General features: G+C 49.0%; 1 protein-coding gene across 2 annotated transcripts in view; it reads right to left on the reverse strand.

Annotated features, from left to right (window-relative positions):
* Nucleotides 1-14,399, reverse strand: part of GPBP1 (GC-rich promoter binding protein 1) — a 57,433-nt gene extending 43,034 nt beyond the window's left edge. The window contains exons 1-2 of one of the 2 annotated variants that reach the window (XM_045839892.1): nucleotides 14,192-14,399; nucleotides 12,416-13,358 (exon numbers count right to left, since the gene is read on the reverse strand). The gene's annotated coding sequence lies outside the window, so the exon portion shown is untranslated. The remainder of the gene's footprint in view (nucleotides 1-12,415; nucleotides 13,359-14,191) is intronic. The other variant, XM_045839893.1, reaches the window with a different exon arrangement.
* Nucleotides 14,400-16,084: the final 1,685 nt, after the last annotated feature.

Below are 16,084 nucleotides of genomic sequence, written 5' to 3' on the forward strand. Positions count from 1 at the left end.
CGCTCTCGAAGTGACAAAGGGCGCTGTACTACTGAGAAGGCTGCTCATTCCCTTCCCCCTCAACACCGAGAGGCCGCACGAAAGCCCGCCAGCCCCGGTGGGCGTCCACACCACGCGCGCTGACACGAGGCCACCCAGCACATCTAACCACAGCGTTCTGAACGGGGCGGAAGAGGACCGAGCAGCGCCCCCGGGGCCACGGTCCGGAAAAACCAGACCAACTGCTCGGCCCACCGAGCAGCCACCGCACCCTGGGAGGGAAGAGGCGCCATGCGAGCGGCCGTCCAAACCATGGACACACAGGAAACAGCGCAAGAAATCGCCCAAATGCGTGCGATTCCCCGAACCCCGAGAATAAAGAGCCCCTCCTCGGGACCGGCGAGAGCACCCCCCGCCGGGGAGGAACGCGACCAGCCTGCACCGAGCTCCTCAGGCGCCCCGAAGCTCTCAGGGGAACGCGTTCGGACCGTGAAGCCCCACGGTCACGCATTCTTACCGCCGGGAGGAGGAAGGCTGGCACCCACGTGTTTCAGTCAGCTAGGCACGGTTAGTGACCGCGCACCCGGAAGAGAGAGCGGGAAAGTAAACCGCCGCCAGGACGGCCTCCCACCCCGGCCAAGCCGTCCGGGTACGGCGCGTCCGTCCCGGGCAGGGCGTGTCCGCAGACGCGGGCCGTGGGCGGCCGGGAGAAACCCGCCACCCACTGGGGGTCGCTCCACACTGGCTGCTACCGACACCAACCTCTTCTGGCGCCAAGAACGCCCGGCCGCGGTCACCCACTCCTTCCTCGCGGCTCCACCTCCACCTCAGAACCTCAGGCAAAGGCGCGCGCGCGCACATATATAGGCAGACGCAGGAACGCGCTAGGACGCACCTACGCACACACGCATGGACGCATGCGCACACGCGCAGTCCAGATTCGGCGCGCGCCTCCGGGGGTCGCCTCCGCGCGCGGCCACTGCCTACCCCCGGACCACGCGGATCGCACCCATCCACAGCTCAGGTCTGCAGGTGTCCCCCAGCTCTGTTCAGACGAGCAGGCTGCGCGCAGAGTCACCCCTCTGGACTGAGGCCTATCCATTTTCTCCGAACGTGGGCAGGGCGCCCACAGGCCTCAAAGCTTCGTGCACCTCCCTGAGGGGGCGGGAGCGGGGTTCCCACGCATACATACCTTAAAGAGCCCCCGACACATCAGGTGGACATCACTCTCACCTCACAAAATAGGAGCTTTCAGCTGTGCCTGCCAAGCCAGGGTGGGAGCTGCAGGACCCACGGAAAGCGCGGCTCTCCCTCTCCGAGGCAGGATGACACCAGCAGCTTCGGCCACCAGGGCCCTCACCACTGGCTTCCCACTCACCTAGCCGCCTTTGTTCCCTAGCAGATTCCTGTGCTCTCATTACATTCAGTCCTGGGAAGCCTAATTTAAAGGACTACGGTGAAAACATTTTCACTCATTTTTCTCCAGTTCCAAGTTTTCATAAAAGGAAATCATACTAATGAAGGAGACCAAAGAGTAACTCGTGAAAAATCTGAAACTACCAGTTAAATTAAAGGAAAAACCTAAGGCAATTAGCCTTGCACTGAAAAGCCCCTCGGACACCTTCCCAGGCACACCCAGTTTCCGAGGGGCCTCCAACAGAGCCGGCGTTCGGCGAACCGCTGACCTCACCCCCACCTGAAGGACTCACCAGGGCAGCCTGAGACGAAACTTCTTGCAGACTAGAACTTTAGTAAAGAAACCCTCTTGCAAAGGATCTGGAACATGTCCCACAGCTCAAACCTCGAGGATACTGTTTACTGTGTGTTCACAGAACTCCCAAACAAACTCTTTTTGAAAACAAAAGACTATTTATTTTTAGAGAGAGGGAAGGGAAGGAGAGAGGGAGAGAAATATCAATATGCGGTTTACTCTCACATCCCCCTACTGGGACCTGGCCAGCAACCCAGGCAGGTGCCCTGAGTGGGAACTGAACCAAACCAGCGACCCTTTGGTTTGAAGGCCTGCACCTAACCCACCGAGGCACAAACTCACTCCTGACCCATGGATTTGGGAACCTCCCACAGCGGCTAAGTGACAGCTCAGGGGCATGGCAGGCAGGCACACCTCTGCCGAGGCCAGGGCGCTGGCACACAGACCTGCTCTAGAGACGAGGACCCCACCCCTCGAACTCGAGGTCAGCGGTTTACAGTCCAGGTCTGCACCCCCAACTTCTCATTTCCAATACAGAAGTGCCGTCATGTGTTTTCCAGTACGCTCAACTGTAAATTAGGAAACATGAACATTTGAAGCCACTCAAAAGACTGTTCTATAAATTCAAAACAGCATTCTTTTGCAACAGGTTTCTTCACATGCCCATAAAAAGTTTACTCTTTTAATCCAAATTTCCTGTAAGTTTTTAGAAAACAAAAAGATGCTATCAGGTTTAAAAATAAAGCAAAAAGAAAAAGCCAAAATCCATCACATGTATTTATCACCTACTGTTGTGTAGAAATGACACGAGACATATATATCAACAAGAGTCCACAAATAGTTCACACATATATGGTCACCTGATTTTCAATACAGGTATTTCAAAGTGACTCAATGGGAAACAATGTCTTCTCAACAAATGGAACTGAGACAACTGGACAACTGGACTCCCCCGGCCCCCAACCCAAAAAAAGAACCTCAATCTGTTCCTCATATCCAGATCTATGGTAAAATGTGAGCTAAACTACAAAATTTCAAAAAAAGGAGAAAATCCTGTGACCTTGGGTTAGGCAAAGGTTTCCTAGGACACAGTAAAGCACATATCATGAAAAAAAAAAATCAACCAATTTTACCTCAAAATTTAAAATGTCTCTTCTTCAAAGCACACTGTTAAAATTAAGACATACCACAGACTGGGAGACATTATTTGCAAAACATCTGTCTGATACCTTTGCATCCAAAGTACAGGGTGGGGCAAAAGTAGGTTTACAGTTGTTCTGATGGGAAAATAACACAAGAACAAACTGTTACACGTCCTCCCAAATGCACACCTACTTTTGCCCCACCCTGTATATATTCCTTCGACTCAATAAGACAGCTGCAATTTTTCAAATGGCAAAAGACTTGAAGAGACACATCGCCAAAGCACATGAAAAGATAGATGCTCAGCATCATTATTAGGGAAATACAAATTAAAACTACAATGCAAATTCAAACTACACACTCACTAGAATGGTAAAAATTAAAAGACTGACAATATCCAATACTGGCAAAAACAGAGAACTAAAACTATATAATGTATACATCTGGTGAGAATGCTAAAATGGTTCCTCTTGGAAAAGAACTGAATGCACATAATTCATGTAACCCTGCAATCCCACTGCTAGGTATTCAACCCGCCAACCCCAAAATGAAAACATTCCTTCACACCAAGTCCTGTATGCACATGTCCGAAAAGGGTTCATTCATTCACAAACACTGTGAACAAACAAAACGCCAGGTAACCAGAGAACGAATAAGTAGTCGTTAGTTGCACATCCATACAACAGAATACCACTTAACAATAAAAAGAATGGTTGTAACACATTCAACGACAGGCATGAAAGAAGTCTACATCAAACAGAAGGCTACACACTGATTCCCTATGTGCAACTTTCTGGAAAAGGAGACACACGACAGAGAACAAGAGACAAACTGATGGTTTTGGGGGTGTGGGGAGGGGTCTATCTGAACAGGATGACAGCAAGGTAACTTTCTGGGGTGCTGAAAATGTTCTACATTCTCATTGTGGTGAGGTTACACAACTGGCTTGTCAAAAATCTTCAAACTTTTACACTAGAAACAGTATATTTATTGTATGTACACCTCAAAAAACGTAATTTTAAAATGGGTTCATACCCCATTAAAAAAATCAGCAGACACTTACACAGACCAACTATAAAAAAAACGTCACTTTCCACTGTGAAAACACACGGTTACTAGCGCTCCCCCACACGGGCCCAGCTTGGAGATAACGAAGGTTCGGTTCCAGACCATGAGAGAGTCCACGGCAAAGCAAGCCACGCTGTGTTGCCAGAGGAGGGCCTCGCCTTCCGCTCCACGTGTCACGCGCACACACACATCTGGGAAGCACGATGAAGTGAAGCACACCAAAGGTGTGCTGGTGTTACTTTGACCCTGAAACTTATTTTCTCAAGTCTATGAAATTTAATAAATTTATCCTATAATTTTTCCTCTACATCAAGGGCCCACTCTGCTAACCCAAACTGGATGTTGATTTTTACTTTCAATTAACAGTAGAGAGAAACTAATAATTACCATATTCTGCCGTGTATATGCGCAATTAGACCAAATTTTAGAGGGAAAATAAGTACGTGCATTATACATGGGTAGTACTAATTCGGCATCTATGTAAATGTTTTTAATTCTTTTCTTTATGTTTACACATTAAAAGTGTAACTCGAGAAAGCAGTAACAATACCCATATGCAAAGTAATACCCTGGAATATGATCATTGATTTCGCTTCTAAATATAAATAAATAAATAATTGAATAAAGAATTAAAACAAGATTTTTCTGAAAAAACACATGGGTGCAAAAAACACGGGCACGCATTATACATGGCAGCGTGTTACACACAGCAACACACAGTGCTTTCCTTCTGATTGTTTCTAGGGGTATGGTATCACCACACCACAAGACAGCCTCAATGCTGGCTAACTACCTGTTCAACTATACTGACAATAAACATTATAAAAATAAAGGAAAAGTATCCTAATTAATAACTATATCGTTAATTGGCCTAAGTTACTTTTCTTCCATTAAGGAGAGATGTTCTTAAGAACACTAGATGACTGATTTATGGGGGGCAAATGACATCTGGGGGAGGCATGTTTGTCTTCGAGAATGCTCATAGCTGTGCCGTTCCATACTGAAATCCCTCTTCCCTTTTCTCTGTTCTATTGCAGCTGGGCTTGACTGTGACCTCACAGCCCGGGACAGTACTTGACTCCAGGACGGTGACGGGGGCTCGCAACAGTGCTTGCCGTGGAAGGGAGGTGGCTCTGTCCTGTCTCTGAGCCACCGATCTGGCGCTGTGCTGTCTGTTGTGGCAGCCAGTCGCCACGTTTGTCGGTTAAGTTTACACTAAAAGTTAACACTCAAAGCTCAGTTCCTCATCCGCACCTGTGGAGTGCAACATGCTCCACGCTGACTAGAGAGCCCCAGCGACGAGCGCAGACACAGAGTCCTTCTGTGGCCTCACCCACCTGCAGGGACAGCAAACTCTGGGAAGGTAACTGGGACCGAAGAGTACAGGTAACACAATTCAAATTCTGGCTCTGTCCGTTACTGAGGACCTTGGGTAAATTATTTAATCTCAGACTGAGTTTCTTAAGACCACGGAAATGGAAATAGCACTCATTTCACATGTTAATAGGGAAAAGTAATTCCTAAATCGAAATACTATATAAACATTAGTTATGAAGTAATCCAAAAGGAAAATATTCCTGACGGAGGTCAAACTCATGTGAAGGGTGTATTAGAGACAAGTTACAACTGTAACATCATCAGGAAAATAAAATGCAGGGTCCAGCACAAATAACACCCCTTTTCTATTATAAACTCTTATTACAAAATCATAAGCATGTAATTTTGCAACATAACAATATTACACTCAAGCACACCATATGACATTTGAGGTGAAATGTTAAAAAAAAACTATAAATTATTACACCCATATTATTACCCAACCAACTACCCTCGAGCAGGTGTTACTCTTCAGGACCCCGTATTTTCTACGTTCCTGAAACAGAACAGTATTTTCTTTCCTCCTACCACCACCTTAAAAACTGTAACCGTGAGCCACCACGGCTGGGCATCTAGACTTTGGATACAGAACGCATGCATTCAGAAATACCACTTACTTGGTTGTGTGACCTTGGTGAGCAACTTAAAATCTGCCTTCTCTCTCTCATCTGTAACATGAGGTCACCACTAGGACCTTCTCACATACAGTGTGTATGAGACAAATACTTAACACACTTGTAAGGCTTAGAACGCTGCCTGGAACATGATGAGCAATAGGTAAACACCAGTTATTAAGATCTGCTCATCACTATAGGTGTTGATGGCCAGAACACAAAGAACTCCTACAACTCAACAACAAAAACAACTGGATCTGAAAAATGGGCCAACAACTTGAACAAACATTTCTCCATAGAAGGTCAATAAGCCATGAAAGAACATCACTGATCATCACGAATCATTAGGAAAATGCAATCGAAACCACAATAAGGTTACCACTTCTAACTCAATAGGCTGGCTGTTTTGAAAAAACATGGAAAATAATAAACATTGAAGACACAGAGAAACTGAGTATTTGTGAACTGCTGACCAAAAAATGGTACAGCCACCATGAAAAATAATATGGCGGTTCCTTACAGAATTAAATAGAGTGACCACATGATCCAGCAGCAATTCCACTTCTGGGTATATAACTGAAAGAATTAAAAGTAGGGACTGAAAGAGTAAAATAGGTATTTGTACACCCATGTTCACAGCAGCATTGGTCGCAGCAGGTGGAAGCAACCCAAGTGTCCATCAATAGATGAATGAATCGACAAAGTGTGGTATATACAACCAAAGGATTATTGTTTTAAAAAGGGAAAATTCTGGCAGAGAAATTGTTGGAGCCGGCAGCCTAGGAACGGGGTGAGACCTTGAGGTTTGCTGCTGAGGGTTCTGAGCGGAGTTGGGGGTCAAGTGGAATTTCCCCGACTGCCTCCAGGAATGACCCCCTCCCCAGGTTTAGGGCCCCGCTCCGGGAGCAGCCTGAAAATCTGTGCATGCATACACTAGACAGGGCCAGAATCAGGTCCGAGACGTTACGCATGTGCAAAGGTGGTTTGTGGAAGGTGAGAATTGGGCCCGCGGAATTGGTACCCTCTTCCCCGGCCACCAGCCATGGGGCTTAAACCAAGGCTGCAAGACCACTGGGGTTCTCTCTATGCTTTGCTTTCGAGTTTCACCACCACTCCTATCCCGACCCGCTAAAACAGACCTGGACTGACCCCCCCCCACCCACCTTGGTGTGCACCTCAGGGAGAATAAACCAAGGGCCGGGGAAGGAAGGGGATACAGACCCTGCCTCAGTCGGCCCGTAGAGTTGGGGCCCTGCGCCCTCTCTGCAGGAGTCAAGGTCCCCAGCAGTATTCTCCTGGGCGGTGCAAGGAGCACGCCTGGGGACAGGGCTGAAAGGCTGGGGGAAGAGCAAGCAGAGAAACTGGGCAGGGGGAGCAGGGTCCACAAGCAGAGCTCCCCAAGTGCCCAGCACCTGAATTCTGCAGAGTTTAGGAGCTGCGGGGGAGGGGGGGGGCGGGGGCGCAGGGGTGTTGTTGATATTAGGGCAGTTTCTAAACCACTGGACCAAGTTACCATCCACTGAATCTTCCACTAGACGTGCAAATGGGGGGGGGGGGAGAGACTGGCTGGAATTCTACACTTTTCCCTTCTTTGGCCTGAAAGTAAAAGGGGTGCTGCTGCTGAGTGACCAGCCAATGGAAAGAAAAAGTGAGCAAAGAACCCCTGGTTTCCTGCTACTTTGTATCAAGGCCATTAACTTATGGGCTATGAGTGAAATTACTGGGGTCCCTGAATTCCCTGAATGGTATGTTTTGTACATTTTTCTGGAGCCCATAGGTTTTATCATATTCTCCAAGATGTCAATGGCCTTCAGAAGGCTAGTGAGTTATCAGGGTCATATTGACAAAAGAGAGGCTTGTGTCTTTCTTGTGTCTTCCCTAGCTTATGGGACCTGGAGGGACCTGCTGCAGTATAAGGAGGTGAGGCTGGCCAGTTGGAATTGTGAGCCTCAGGGAGCCTTATTTCTCCTTTGCAGAATCTCCTTGCAGCCTCTAAGCTTACCTGGTCGGAATCCTTGGATGAGACTGTGGGACCAAAAAAAGGGGAGACGGGGATTCTGACACCTGCTATATATATCATGCATGAACCTGGAGAACATCATGTGGAATGAAATAAGACTGTCCCAAAAGAGCCAACAGTGCACAACTCCACCCCCATGAGACACCTAGAGTAGTGCAGTTCCAGCAAGGACAGCCAGGGGCGGGGGAGTTCACGCTCACTGGGCACCGTGTCAGCCTGGAAAGGTGAGGAAGTTCTGGAGGTGGACGGTGGGGAGGACTCCACAGCAGTGTAAGTGGCCTCAATGCCTTTAGACTGAACCATGAAAAGTGGCTAGGCGCGTGCTCCCTGCCAGGGGCAAGCTCACTCCTGAACCTGTCTCCAAGGCCCCTCTTCTCTCATTCTCTCACTGCCCCGTGAGCCAAACAGCCCCACCTGGGCTCTCTCCTGCTGCTACTTCTGTCCTAAGTCCTTCCTTGTTTCGCTGTCCCCAGCTTTAATAAAAGATAAAATTTAAGTGGCTAAAGTAGTAAATGTTATGTTTACTTGCTCTCACACACTGACTGGGAAATTAGTACAAAAGGGGGAGGCACCTTACCTCCACATCTCATACATTAGCTAGAAAGGTATGAAGATCTAAACGTTCTAAATTCATTTAAATTCAGGACACACTTTCTTCTCTAAACTTGCACAACTTCCTATTTGCAGGGTGAAAACTTTGGCTAATTATGGTGACAACTACTGGTTGTGGAGGATGGTCTCCTACTGTGGTTGTTAGTACATCCACAAATTCTCTCGACACAAGGGAGTGCAACACCACTGCCCTCGACGGTCATCTAGAGTTAACAACTTGCTTCCAGGGTGGAGACGGTGACCTCTGAGAACAGACAGGTCAGGAAGGCTCTGACCTCTTTCCTCCACCACTTGCTCTGGGAGATGCAGCTGCCGCCCAGCAAAGAAGGTCAGGCAGCTCAGTGGAGAGGCCCACGAGGGTCAGGAGCTGAGCAGGCAGCATGCACAGGCCAGCCGATGAGGATACCTGGAGGGAGCTCCTTAGCCCGGCAGGCTCCCCACTGACTGCAGCCCTGGCCGCTGTCCTCAGATGTGCTCAAAGACCTGGAGGGAGCCAGAACCCCTCAGCTCAACTACTCCCAAACTTCTTACCCACAAAATCGTGAAAGAAATACTATTTTTAAAGCTCACTCAATAAAAGTATATATATTTATGTTCACTGAAAAGCAAACTAATTTCTTTTACTAGTATGCACATGTAAAGGTAATTTGTTCCTAACAATTTTTTAAGAATTTTTAAAAATCTATTTGCGAATTCTGAGTTCAAAGGAAACAACCTATTTGACCAGGATGTTAACTCTTTGTTCCTGCTAAAAATGAAAAAGGTATGAGCAAACTCTTAAATATGGTTTTAAGAAAAACGACCTCAAAACTGAACTAAAGGCAGAAAGTGAAGCGCAGAAACACCGCACTCCCCAGGCTGTCCGAAGAAGACGACTGAGGAGCGAGATACCGAGTGGGACGTCTTGTACAGAAAGACGCGGGAGCCAGCAAGTCCGTGAAGGGACAGAGCAAAGGCCCGTAAATGCTGGGTGCAGCAGTTGACAAAAAGGAAAAAAGCAAGCAGTAAAAATGGAGGGAAAAAAGAGAAGACCCAACCACTAAATGTTTATCAGTAATTCCAACATTTTGTTTCTCATGCGAGTCCTCCTGAAAGTAATGGGGCTGGTCCCCAGAAAAACACGTAAGCACCCCTGGAACTGTCCACTCCGGAGAATTCTCAGACTGCACTGCCTCCCACAGCCACTCACGCAGCGGAAAAGAACTGACGTTAGGAACCCGACACAGTGCAACACAGGGGGTTGGGGGGGACACGTCTCCTTTCCAGCTCACTCCCGCTATGTGTGCCAACCAAACACACAGCCAGGGCTGCTGGAGCAACAAAACCAAGCACTGTACTTGAGACAGGTTCCCTGGCCACAGGAGACACTGTGGGCAGAAGGGAGTAGAGCTAAAGGCAAAAAGGCGAGCTAACAGGTGGTTTTCTTAGCTAAGACCCAAGCTAGAGTAAATGCAACTGGAAATGGGGAGGCAGGACACGAATGGTATTGCTGGTGATGCCATTAACAGACACGAGAGAAAAAACAATGCCAGAGACTACGATAAATACTGACTTGACGTTAAATAGAATCTTGAAATATCAGAGTGAAACTGTTTATCTATTACACTCTAATTAACCAAAACCATTCAAATGCGTTATTTCCATCGGTTTTATGAAGAACTAGGGCCAAAAGAGGTTAGGAGAATGTACAAGGTCACATGGGCCCTTTTCTAGATATTCCAAATCCTAAACCAAAAATATTCCTAATCCCCAGACATTCCCTACTTTCTACATCACAGCAAGCGCCTAGATCGAAATGGTTACCTAAACATTGCCGTCACAGCTTGAACAGAAAAGGTGGCTGCATCAAAGACAATTAAGTAATCTGGCCTGGGTTAGCTTTCTATCCTCCCTTGCTAATTTCACTTACAGACTAGAAATTCGCATCCTTACTCCCTTCTCCTTAGCTCTCTGATTTTTATTTTCTTCTTTCCCCCACTCCTATTCTTTCCCTACTATGTTCCATTGCTCTTATTTCCCTACTATTCCCCCCTTCCTTGAGTCTATCAGCAGCTTTAAGCACAAAACTCCATGCAGTCACCTCAACCAAAAACCGGAGAAAACAAAGCCGACACACACTGCGCTCCAAGCCTGTGCAGACAGCACAGGTGAAGGAGCTCAAGGTAACCTGACCCCACCGTTTCTGTCGGATCCCCACTTCCCCCACTTCCGCACCTGTGCCACTGTTACCAGTGCCCCTCCTAGGAGGGCGGTAAGAAGGAAGATGTGCCCTGTGAAGCCCACAGCACAGCACGCAGCACACAGCACAGCCATCATCTACGAGCATCAGTCACTCTGCTGTTTGTACACCTAGAGCTTGGCACCGGAGAGAAGAAGAGAAGGGAAGGCAGACAGGAGAAGAGAGGTGATTCTACAGAGATAAGCAGGTCACTGTCCCCATTACACGTGGTACCGTGTACTTCAACACCAAGAAAACAAAATACAATAAAGTATCTATCAATGGGGCTTGAACACCTGCTGTAAGCAAAGGTCACAAACGTTCAAGGATTACAGTTAAGCGTTAAAAATACTGTTTGGGGTAACATCAACAGGAATAATTTAAAGGAAAATAACCACAAATGCTATGTTATTTGGCTCTCTTCTACGAGTCAAGACCATTCCTTTCCAATTCTTCTTAACCATGTTTAAGACGCATGTTCTCGGGAAAGTAACTTGAAAAGCCATTAAATTGAGGAAAGCATGAAACACAAGCTCCCTGAAGTGAGGAACAAGGGAGAATGTTCTCATCACATTTTACATAAATCAAGGTGGAAACTCAATTAAAAACACCGCACAGCGTTCTGACAGAAAACAAAAACCTCCTGGTCCACGTCAACAGAAGTGCTGAACTCTAACCCCCACTTCAGATCAGAAAACGAGTGTTGCACGTGCACACCTGAACACCCGCACGCTGGACCCCACCACCTCTGCTGACCCAAACAGCTGAGGAGGGTCAACTGCATGGCAAAAAAACTGTTGTTACAAAAGTAAATGACCCACTGACACGTTACAGACCATCTTAGCCAAGTGTTCAAACATTAGTCTTTTACCTCGGGAAGATAATTAAGTGAAAGAAACCCTAACTTTAGCTACACTGATGTGTTCACTAATAGTAACTGCTTAAAGAATTTTAATGATTTAAAGACATTTCAACTGAATGTCTATAATTCTCTGAAAAAAAAAAGCAGTAACTCATGGTAACTCAAAATGCGACTCAATCTTGTGAAATTACATTAAAAGATAATTCATTCACCAAAAGGCTTTCTATTACAGCAGTTAATATTCACTCTTTCTTAAAAAGCTTTATCAACTTAAACCAACACAATGTTTCCAGGAGAAAAAAATGATACACTCTTCCTTAAAGTCATTTTAAAAGTCCTTAACACATCGAGCTCAGCTCCTCTGCTTCTGTTCCTGGTCATGACTTGACTTTTGGAAACAGATCTTACAGAATAATGTGAAATACAACCACTGCGACTAATTGTTTCAAAAACGTAATTTCTAACAAGCTAGTTCGTGAAAAGTCAGATTAAAAACCAAGCCCCACATTATGGTGTTTTAAACATGAAACAATTTGCCGGGTTTTTTCCAACCACTCTGTGAATCCTATGAAGCCTAAGGCGGACAATGACCACATGGACTTTGTCTTTCGCTTTAGGAACACAAAACTTAAACTTTGGACTGTTTGGTCTGCATTTAAATTTACTTAACAGTTGTTTTCAAACTGTCCAGGAATCTGAAGTCAAAGCAATTTTCTCGACAAACCGAAAGGCTGCCAAGAGCAGCGGGCTAGCCTGGACCCTCCTTACATCACAGGAAGGGTCGTTCGCCTGGCTCCCGGGTGGTACTCACAAATTCCAGCAGGACCGCACAGGAAGGTGTTGGGGTTTTCTCTGTTATCTTTGTGTTTTCCAGTTTGTTTTTTTATTTTGTATCCTCTGAAATAAAATTCGAGTTCTCTAAAGACACCTGACCTACGACTATCTGACATAGATTTGCTCCTTCAAGTCAGCTACCCATGCTTCCGCTGTCGAGGGTTCCTGTGGCAATCTCCGCAACCAGCCACGTCCTTGGATGCAGGAGTGCAAGGGCTTCTTGATTATTCCATGTACTTGTCACTGTTGTACTTATCCACTCGAGATGAAATATCCACTTTATGAGCCGAAAAGCAAAAACGAAAAGAAAACGTCACATCGGAAGAGCATTCCTGAACATCAGCACTCGAGACGCAGCTATCTCGACACTACCATGCTGCTGGGAAACGGCAACATCTTAAATTTCCACGTAAATAAAAGATAAAAGGAAAAAAACTCTGTGCTCTTTCGAAGTCTTCATTTAGAAAGGCAGTCCCATTATGCCATGAAGGAGGCGGAGGTCAAAAGTTCCTAAAAGTTTTAATTAGGATAAAAATAAACTGCCGTGGAACTTCAGCACGGTTTAAACAGTGACTGGAAACTTCCGAAACCACCCCGCGCACAAATCAAACATATCTTACAGTTTGGGCTGGAGACACGAGGGGGTGGGGGGGGCGGGGATCGCCAGCAGCTGAAACGCTTCAAGCGGTTATATAATTCGTTTGAACCAAACACTGAGGACAGCCGGGTTTCTGTTCAGGTAGCCTGCGGAGCTCCTCACTACTATCAATTCACTTCAGAGACGACGCTCGCCAATCTCAGTAAACTTCTGGGGCAGAACTGTCCAAAAACACTGTAATTCCAAAATGGCCACTTGAAATATCCGGGGCCTTTTTCACAAAACCTAGAAGATGATCTTCACATCTGAGTAATCCGATCACCTGTAAAAGTTACCAAAGGGAAAAAAAACAAACTTGAATTACAGACTTCTGACGTGGAACTAGGAATTAACCCCGAGTTCAGGCGCGGACCTGCGGGGACGCCGCCGGGGTCTGGAGGCGGCGCGCAGGGTCCGAGCGGCCGCGGGTCGAGAACGGAGGCGGCGGCCGCGGGGCGGGGGCCGCACCGATTCCGGTGGGAAGGGGCGCGGGCACCTCGCGGGCACCTCGCGGGCTTACATAAGGAGCCTCGCACTTTCCGGGCAAACGTCGCCACTGCGAGAGCGGCACCCAGCCTGACAGAGCATCTCGCCTGTGTGCTCCATCACGGGCACGGAGACGGGGCACCGACAGGTGTGGGGCCGAGCTCTCGCCCATGTAAGTTGGGGAGAGCCGCTCCCGCGGGCCTGCAAGGACCGAGGGCGGACGCGGTGGACCCCGAGGGCGACAGCATGCCCGCACCGGCCTCCGCGGGCGGCCGCCGGGCGAAATGCGGGTACCGGCTCTCTCCACGCAGGGAGCGGCTTCCCCCGACGCGTCCACCACGAAGAGCCGCTCAGACCGAGGGCGCCCAGCACCCCGGCCGAGGCCCCGACCTCACGCCCCGACCGCCCGGCCCCAGAGCCCGAGGGGGCGGCAGCGCGCGGAGGGGAACGGCCCCTGCCCCGCCGCCGCCGGGCCCGGCCGCAACCCCGGCCCCGCCGCCGGGCCCCCGCAACCCCCCGAGGCCCCCGCACCCCTCCGCGGGCACCGCGCGCCGCCAACGCCGACCGACCCCGGCCCCGACGCCCACTCGGCACCCCCGACTCCGGCGCGGGAACCGACCACCGCGTTACCTTCTGCCACCCCGCAGGTGTCCCCGGCCTGGGGTGCCCGCTCTCGGTCCCGGGACGAAGATCTTGGTACTTTGAATAATCCCCTTTTGCCGCTTTTCCCTCCCCCACAACCAGTCTCCGTCCCAAAATGGCGCCGACCCGATCCGCAATGTTCTGGGCCAAGTCTCGCGAGATGGGGGAAGGTGGCGACGCGGGGAAGGAACTGGAGGGCAGAGGAGAAGGGAGGGAAAGGCGGGGCGCGGACGAAGTGGGAGACAGGGCGTGGAGGAAGCGCTGCGAACGAACCTACTGGGCGGGGCAGCAGGAGGAGCGCTTCCACCACAGAACCTTCTGGCCCGAGCTACAGCTCACGCCCCGGCCGAGGACGCTCCGCCCTCTACGTTGGGAGGCTGGGGTTGGGGCCGGGGCGTGGCTACGCCTGGGGCGGGGCTTCGAGGAGGCCGCGGGGGGGCGGGGGCTCCGCGCGGTGACGTCAGCAGCAGCTGGAGTCGGGGATTACCCCCTGCTGCTGACGTGCGCCCCCTGAACAATCGGGAACGTTCTGAAGGAGGGGAATTCCCCGCCGCTCCCGCCCGAGCCCCCTCCTCCCGCCCTGGCCCCGCCCGGGGCCGCCGGGGACCTAAATGGTGGGGCTGCCGGGAAGACGAAACTGAAATGCTCGGCCGAGAGGTGGCCAGGCAGCAGGATGCGGGGGCAGCGGCGGCGCGCCAGTCGCTGGTCCGGCTCCGGGCCGGGCGGCGCCGGTCACGTGCTCGCGATAGGAGCGGGCTGCGCAGAGCCGGCAGCCGGGCGCCCTGGAGTCGTGGTGCACACCCGCTTGGCCTGCGGGAGCGGGTGCTGAGGCCTCGAGACTTGCTCCCGAGGAATTAGGCTACGACTCCCCGAGGATCAGTAGGGATAGCGGACAACGTCGGCGAGCCGATTGTCAGGTTTACCTGTGCTGAAGCTACACCGCCCACGCGATTCCTTAAATGAACGTCGTGTAGTCACTTCGAGTAACAAGGGAAGGCCCCGCCGCCCCACATTTAAGTTAACCTTTCCAGACGAAGCACCTGTGTGCCTGGGGGAATGTAGGGAAAGGAAAGCCTAGAAAATAAGTCCACCCTCCGAAAGCCACAAAAGTTTTCTGCCCAGAAACCTGATCATCCCTTGACACATTCAGTAGTTCAGTGGACTACTGAAAGCCTCCTGGAAGAATGGTTGAATGTAAATTCACCAAAAACTACAGCTCCCACTCTTTAACCCTTCATGGGGAAGCTGGACATGTTGGCAATTAATGATGCCATGCCTCCGGCTGAGTGCAAGGAAAGAGAATTAACACTTGCTGGAACCCTCTTCCTCATTTTGTAGATGAGGAAACTGGTTTATGTCAAAGACTGTGCTTCCAGTTACGGAGTTTGGGGCTAGGGGCCGCAACTTCGCTGTGCCAGGCAAACTCAAGTCTGTTTGGCTCCTAATCTCATTCTTTCCACCGCACTGTGCTGCTTCCCCAGAAGTGACTTACGTATTAGGACAGGCCCTATTTCGAGAAAGAGGTCAATATTGATCATTTGAACACACACAAATTGTGCTTTTCATATGGCAAAGGACGTTACCAAAGTTAAAAACACAAGTACATTAGTAAAATGTAGGAATGGTTGTAATGTATGAGTTTAATATTTAATTGTATAGACTCGGTTATTATGCCTTCTAATATTTAATTTACAAATATATCAAGAACTCTTACAAATCATTAATGAAAATAAAAGCAACTCTTTTGAAACATAAAAGGATATCAAGCTAGTCATATATCTGTCAATAACTAAAAAAAAAGTTCTTTCTCAGTAGAAATAAAACTAAGCGTGTGAACCCTGAAAAAGAAGTGACCACACCTACTATGAAAGGCTGCTAGTG

This window comes from Phyllostomus hastatus, unplaced genomic scaffold (genome assembly GCF_019186645.2).
Source record: "Phyllostomus hastatus isolate PE091 unplaced genomic scaffold, TTU_PhHast_1.1 phas_contig_329, whole genome shotgun sequence".
In the NCBI taxonomy this organism is placed as follows: Eukaryota; Metazoa; Chordata; class Mammalia; order Chiroptera; family Phyllostomidae; genus Phyllostomus; species Phyllostomus hastatus.